Genomic DNA, 8,238 nt, shown 5'->3' with positions numbered 1-8,238 from the left:
ACTACCCGTATTAAATACTCTGGTTAAATAAGTAAACCAATATAATTGCTTAGTCGACTTCCCAAATTTAAAAACCCCGCGCAAAAATTTAAGAAACATTTGCATCAAATCAAAACAAATAATGACATATATATATATATATATATATATATATATATATATATATATATATATATATCACAATCTTCTTTCTTTATCTCTAGAGTCTAGACTTTAAAAACAGAAAAGAAAAACTTATATATGCATATTGTTTTTCTTTTCTGTTCTTTATTTAAACATTTCTATTAATCACAATTAATATATAAATAGTTCATAGATATATATATATATATATATATATATATATATATATATATTGCTTTTATTGGGGCCGGAACTGTATAATTTAAAAAAAAAACAACATTTGTAATATATTTTATAAATGGAGTTATTGGGAAAAGAATCCTAAGAGAACGTTAATTTTTAATTTTCTCTCTTAATAGAAGCAAACGTGCATGGATAAAAAATACATACATTGTTACATATTAATAAAAATTACTTCATTTAATTCCAAATGCGGCCCACTAGTTGACTAGGAGTCTCAACATACATTATTGATAAAAAATACTTCATTTAATTCCAAATGTAATATAACCCTCAACAAAAAATATCATTTTAGTGCTTTACTCAAAATTGTATTTTCGCATTGAAGTATTTTATTAGTGTGAGAGCTAAGCATATAGTCTATTTATACTTCTTACCTTAAAATTATTGTCTAATTATTAGATTATTAAGATAATAGCTCAAATATTTAAATTACGACAGTTGTATGCGAGAATTAAACATGAGCTGAGCTATATATTTAATATATAAATAATTGAGCTATATTTTTAATAAAGAGAACTTAAACTATCAAGTATTTATTGCAATTAGCTAATTATTTACCTTTTCTTTTTAGAGTAGACCAAGTTTAATTTTATTAAAAAAATAGTCCACACCAAATCGAAATATTTCAAACTAGTTAATTTTATTTAATTTTCGTTTTGGCCCAAAAGACTATTTTTCGAAATAAATTAAATTAATCTAATTAATTTACTTCGGTCTTAATAAAATAAAACTTGGATTATTTTATAAAAAGAAGGTGTGAACTATCATATTATTAGCCTAACTGCCACTTAAACTATTTCAAACATTTTTTTTTATCACTATTCACTCCTTTCTTGTACCCCCAATTATAAATGTTATCCGTGAGAAATGAATCACAGGGTTGCAAACATGAGTATTATACCTGACATATGCTGGGACGGTATTATTAAAACTATTTTGTAAGATGACAGTGATTGCATCGTTCCCATCAGGTCCCTCCGAGATGGCCATAGCAGTTAAATTTTGGGAGTTGGTCGCATTTAGATCAATAATTTGGGTATCAATCAATGCCTTCACCACCTGCACGTACATGTATCAAAGATGCAACACTTACGTATAAATTAACACATTCAAGTTTAATTATTTTATTTGATTCAAGGACTTCATTTTGCGCCTCTGAAGAGGATGAGAGTACCATTGTAGCATTCATGTCAGCTATAATATTCATGTTCGCCGCTGCGACTGCTACGGCTACATGCAAAGGCGTATTTCCGTGATCGTCTTTCCAATTCAAATAAATCTCACCCAAGCCGGAATGAGAGATCCTCTTAAACCCTTCCAACAAGACTCCAACACAGGCCACACCGAGTTTGGTATCCCCAAGAGCCGCCACGACATGTAGGGCAGTTTGGTTGCGACTCGTGACGTCTTGTAACGACATTGGACAAGCCGACACCAATTTCGCCAATAGTTTTGAATTTCCGAGGTTGGCTACGAAATGCAACGGAGTCAAGCCCTCCCTTCCTTTGACGCGGACGAGCTCTCTATCCATCTCCACCATTCTGACCGCCGTTTCATAGTGACCGTTTCGCAACGCGATGTGTATTGGGCTAAACCCTTCCGAATTCAGCTTCCTTGCGAAAGACGGCTTTAACATCATCATCTCGAGAACGAGCTGAGTGAAGCCTTCCGCCGCGGCCACGTGCATCGGAGTGTGGGCAAACGGTTGTCGGTCGATATCTTCCAAAATGTTAGGATTATCCTGGATTGACGTGTAGATTTCTTGAATCTCGACCCAGAATGGCGTGTGGGGATCCATATTGAGTACTCTATGTGTAGAAGAAAGAAGGAGAAGAGGGTTTGAAAATCGTTTTTGAGGCAATCTGACTTGTGAGTAACAGAGGCCACGTGGACGTGTGTGCAAACGTACAAGGTTGTCCTTTTTTATAGGCTCGTGGATTGGAATTAAGGTGGACTTGGGTGAACCTTCTTTCAACTTGCAATATTCCATTATGTATATCAGTTTCTAGGCTGTCATTGGACGGTGGGTAGTATGAGACCGCAAACTCCAGAAACTGTTTGTTTTAGATAATATTAGAATCTCTTGAAAAAAAGTTTATAGCCAAGAAGATCAACTATTATGTATATAATGCGAGCCACGAACCGGTTGACTCTTGTTATTCTCTTCGCAAGCATATGGTATTCTCTCGTTTTTTATATCGTCGTGCCAAAAACGGAATAAATTTAATCGATATAAAATTTTATTAATATTTAAGATACACTTGAAAAAAAAAAGATTGATATTATTCACATACGGAGATAAACTCATGGTCAATTTATTTAGAAGATACGAAGTCAATGCAATAATTTGGAAACAAATTGATTGATATAAATGCAATAATTAAGGAACACAAACTATAAGGTGTTTTTTAAATAGCCAATCGAAATTGATAAATTTATAAAATAGTTAAAGTTGTATAAAATTGGTGAAATAACCAAAATTTACAAGTACTTTCGAATTTCAATTCTCTTTTTTTGTTCTATTGTTAAATTTTTTGAAATTGATAGATTATTTATATAAATTTTTATAAAATTAATTACAATATAATTTTTTTTACAATGTAACTTTGATTATTTTGTAAAACTTGAAACTTTAATAATTTTGTTAATCAGTTAGCTTCAAATGACTACTATAAATAATTTTTCTCAAGCTATAATGGATCCCATCACCGTGTTTCTTATATTAATAATGAATTTTTGTGAATGATTTCCTATTTTTTTTCCGGTAACATGATAAGTTTAATAATTTCTATTAGATGAACTCATATACATATGGGATTTTTATGCAGATGATGTTTATTGTAGAATTTTAATATTTCTAAATTTTACTATATTTTAAAGGTTTATGTTGGATCCTCTGTGGCATACACTACTACAAAAATGACCTTTAAAAGCGATAAAAAGTCGCTTCTAAAGGCCAAAGAGTCGCTTCTAAATGACCTTTAGAAACGACTTTAGAAGCGACAAAAGTCAACTTCTAAAGGTCAGTTGCTTCTAAAGTCGCTCCTAAAAATTAGAAGCGACATTTTTAGAAACGACAAGTCGCTTCTAAAACAAAAATTTGCACTATTACAAATTCACATTTCTGGTGCGCAAGGATATTAGGTGCGACATGTCGCACCGGATACTCATCCAGATGACTAAAAATTTCGCTGATGTTTAGTGGTATTCGGTGCGACAATGTCGTTTAGAAGCGACTTTAGAAGCGTATTGTCGCTTCTAAATCTTTCCAGTCATTTCGCTAGTAATATTTAGAAGCGGATTGTCGCTTCTAAAAGTGTTGATTTTTATTTTTTAATTTAATTTAATTTAATCTTCCACAACGTATGCCTCGGCGATGGAAACCTTCTCGTTTAGCTCTATTTCTTACAAAATGGTTTAACGTTCCCACGTATCGCTTTAATGGGTACATCCATCTCATATGCATCGGACCACCTTCAAGAGCTTCCTCGGGTAAATGCATCGTTACATGAACCATGATCGTGAAAAATGCAGGTGGAAATATGATTTCCAACTTACACAAGATCTCAACGACCGCATCTTGTGCTTTCTCGAGATCTTCCACTCGTAAGCTTCTAGAACATATGAGCTTAAAGAAATTACCCAGTTCTGCGATAGTCTCCTGAATTTGCTTTGTGACATAAGGATCGATACCCATAGCCAGCAACCGTTGCAAGATCATGTGGAGGTCATGGGTCTTCAACCTCGTCACATTCCCATTAGCAGCGATATTTTTCTTCAAATTTCCAACAAGTCCGTCGGAAAACTTCACGGACTTCAGAAACTCAGCAAATTCCTTCATTTGCATCGGTGTTAAAACGTAGGAAGCTTGCGGCTTGAACCACCTATTCCCACGCTTCTCCAGCTATAAAGTAGACTTGATTTTCAAGTCTTCCAAATCATGTCTTGCTTTCTCGATGTCTTAATCCTTCCCCTCAATTCTGAGCAATGTCCCGAGTAAATTTTCGCACACATTCTTCTATATGTGTATCACATCCAAATTATGCTTCAACGTCAATTTTGACCAAAACGGCAACTCGTACTAATATAATCAGATCCTCGCACACCAGTCTGACTTGTTTGGTGTCGTATCGGGAAGATTGTTCAACTGTTCAATTATTTGACTCGTGGTCAACGTCTTTGGAGGCCTCTTTTTCTCGAGGCGTATTTTGTAATGACCATTACACTTTCTCATCCGATGCGAATCTGGCAAGTATCGCCGATGATCGTAATACATGACTTTGTTTCTGATAGGCAACGCTGGCGTGTCTGCGGCGCATGTGGGGCACGCAAGACACCCTTGTCCACTCCATCCTGATAAACTGCCCACTACCGGAAAATCATTGATGTCCAAAGGAGTGTGGCCCGCAATTGAAAAATTTCATTGTTATCGGCTCCATCTCGCAATCGGACGCATGTTGTCTACAACTCTTTCAGTTCCTCAACAAGTGGCTGCAAAAACACATCAATGTCTTTTCCATGCGAGACCCATTTCGTACGCCGCGAGGTCCAAAAAATTTGACGCGTCAAGTTCCAGAGTCATATGTGCGCAACACGCAAAACCAGAATTTTGGACCGCGTGGCGCGCGGAGCCAAAAATCTGGTTTAAAAAACTTGCAAAGTCCTTTTCTCCGAATTTCTTCCAAACCCTAACCCATTTTCTCTCGAATTCTCAATTTTTCTCGAAATCAAACACATTTTTAGAGACCTAATCACTTGTAAATCACATCTTACTCCACGTTTTGGTGATTCTCTCTTTGATTTCACTCTCATCCATCCATTCATCTCCAAGATCTACAAGGTAGCATTTCTAAATTCGAATTTTATGGAGATTTCATGGTGAGTTGACAGTATTAGGGTGTTTGTGATGCATGTTTGGTTGTGGAAACTCCATTTTGTTGTTCATGATACAAGAATTATGTTGAAATTGGCATGCATAGTATGTGCTCGATGAAGTACCCGAGTGAAAAATCTTTCACGAAATAGACATATGTGATGTGAACATTGAGATTTGAGTTTAAGAATGGGTAGGAATTATGTTTTGGGAGGACGATAAGTTCATGATTTACGCACTAGAGCAAGTAACGTTCACTTATTATGTGCTTACTTGTGTAGATGCATCGAGCGTCATCATTACGTGCCCAACCCAAGAGGGTCCGACGATCGGGAGCCTCATTGCCTCGGCCATCAACATTGCTAGAGGGTGTGGGAGAAGTATGGGATGTCATCTCAAAAAAGGGGTTGATTCCCGAGCGGACCCTAGAGACCACTAGACAATATGGAGATATGGTGGCTCAAATCAAGGCTCTTGGGTGGAGAAATTTGTACGCCAATCTCTCGGTGATGGAGGGAAATGTACTCCGGGTCCGGAATGTCAGCAACAACATTTTTCCGGCCGCTCTCAATGTATATCTCGGCATACCGGAGCCCGAGAATGACGACTACTTTAACCTCACTATCCAACCCCAATGGGAAGAGTGGATCCGGTTGCTTGCTTATCCCGGTGCCACTTACAAGACGAAGACCGTGCACGGGCAAGTAGTCCCAAGTTTCCTCCCAATCACAAACATCAACCGCTTTGCCAAGGCATGGCAATATTTCATTTGTGCCTCGATCGTCCCAAACCTGCGGCGTCACCAACTCGACCACCAAAGATTAGATCTTTTGGTGTGCATCGTCACGGGACAAGGGATCAATATCGGGAGGCTCCTACACGAATGATTATTGTGTTGTCAATCGTGCCCACAAGAAGAGTTGTAATCTTTATATTGTACATTTGATGTAATAAAGTCTCATGAAGACTCTTGCTTGTAATTGCTTATTCATTAATAAAAAGTTGAAACGTTCATTCATTCTTGCGTGTCTGTTTGAAGCTTTATGATAAAACATTAGTCTTTAGTCCATAAACAAACTAAAAAACTTACGAAGAGACAAATGTAGATTTGCATGAACAAACTCTTCGTAGTTTGCTTAAAACGATATATTCGCAATCTAAGGGTCAAAGGACTATTGACCTAAGTACGATTGTTAGGAGAATCTATGATGTCTGGTTATGGGGCATTGAGAGTTGGAGACTCTATAGTTCTTCTAGGTATTTTCTGAAGGTACTGAATTGACCAGTGCACTTCTAGAGACAAGATAAGAACAAACCATTTAACCTCTTATGTCTCGAAGTCACTACGTATGAATTGCATCGTGCTTACCTTAATCCTGAAATGAGACATGTCATTTCACACCTTTGTATTCTCATTTGAGAAAGTCAGAGTTCGGACTCACTATGTGATTCCGAACAAGGCCTATTGGTGAAGTACTAAGTTGTGAGAATGTCATGAGCAACTTTGTGAAGTTCTCATAGATATGGAATTCATGTACAAGATTGCTGAAATGCAATGTATATCACCTCATGCTTTGTTCCTTGGAGTGTGAATAAATGAACTGGCCAGTGTCCATATTGAGTCTCGACTCTTTTGGATGAAACAATGTGACTTGTTAGCTCCTCGTCAATACATTGTTTCTAACTTCACTACCAGAAATATGGGATACAAGTATTTTTTTTTTTTTTAACTCCAGTTTAACCTTTTAATGGAGTCTTTCAATACAGACTACGGTCACCTTTTTTTAGGCCTATATTAGACTCCAGTCGAATATAAAGCTGTAGAGAATGGTCTATTTTTCTCTATAGCTAATATAAAAAAGTAGTGGTAATACTCAAAAAATTAAAAATGATCAAAATTTCACCATTTTTAAATGGAGGGAAATTTCCCACAAAATTTTGACACATTTACACTACAGTCAAAGGTAAAAAAGGAGTTGTAATACTTAAAAAAGGAGTTGTAATAAAAAATTAACAAAATTTTAGTTGGAGGGAAATTTTCCACAAAAGATTTTGTTTTTGGCGGTGTACGAAAACTTCAAATTCCACCAAGTATAGAAACAACGCTATATTCACTTATACTAATTTCAATTTACCATTTTTTTATTCATCAAAGTCTCACTCTCATCCCGTTCTCCCTCTCTCACACGCACTGCATCCGTCTCATCACCTCTGTCATGCGCTCTACTGCCTTTAGCCCTACTTGAAGCCTTTGAAGTTTCTCTTTGCTTCTATTCTCGTCACATTACTACCAAGAACAACAAAAGGAACAAAAGAAAAAAAAATGGGACTTTGCTCTGGGCGATTTCGCGAGGGAGAGTGAGCCAGAGAGATTCCGAGAGATAGTTCGTGGCCCGTGGCTCGTTCATTAACAAGGTAGGAGTTTCGATTTGAAAATATTTTCCTCTTTGGTCCGATTTTAGTGTTTATGATTAGGGGTTTTAATTTCTTAGCTTGAGTTTCGTGGTTTGCTTATGCTTGGGCACGGTTTATGCTTATTTCTAATTAGAGTTTGTGAGCTAGGGTTTGTGTTTATGAATTTCTCTTCTTTTTGGCCGAAAATTGGATTTTAATTTTTGGGGTTTTTACAATCTGAAGCTTGAATCATTGGATTAATACATGGGTCTCGATGTTTAAGTGTTGAGTTGGAGTTTTATTTGCTCAATTTCTAATTTTTTGTTCAGATTAGTTGCTCGGTTTTGTGACGTGTTCTTGAAGGGTAATATTTGCATTAAGTGTTTATAGCCACAAAAGAAATGAAATATTTCTTTTCATACCTCTGCTTGTTTATTTATTTATTTTTCTAGAGCATACATAAATGGATTTTTACTTGCCAATTGCCACCGCAAGGAATCAGAGGCGGTGCTGGTCGCTGGAGCTTCACAGCCGATTCATCAACGCTGTAATTTTACAAGTTAAATGTAAAATACAAGTTGTCAGGATTGCTGTAATTTTCCACA

The sequence above is a fragment of the Urtica dioica genome, chromosome 2, assembly GCF_054948205.1.
Source record: "Urtica dioica subsp. dioica isolate 48M chromosome 2, U.dioica_male_clone48M_v1_H2, whole genome shotgun sequence".
Classification (NCBI taxonomy): domain Eukaryota; kingdom Viridiplantae; phylum Streptophyta; class Magnoliopsida; order Rosales; family Urticaceae; genus Urtica; species Urtica dioica.
Note: the sequence above shows the minus strand (reverse complement) of the source record.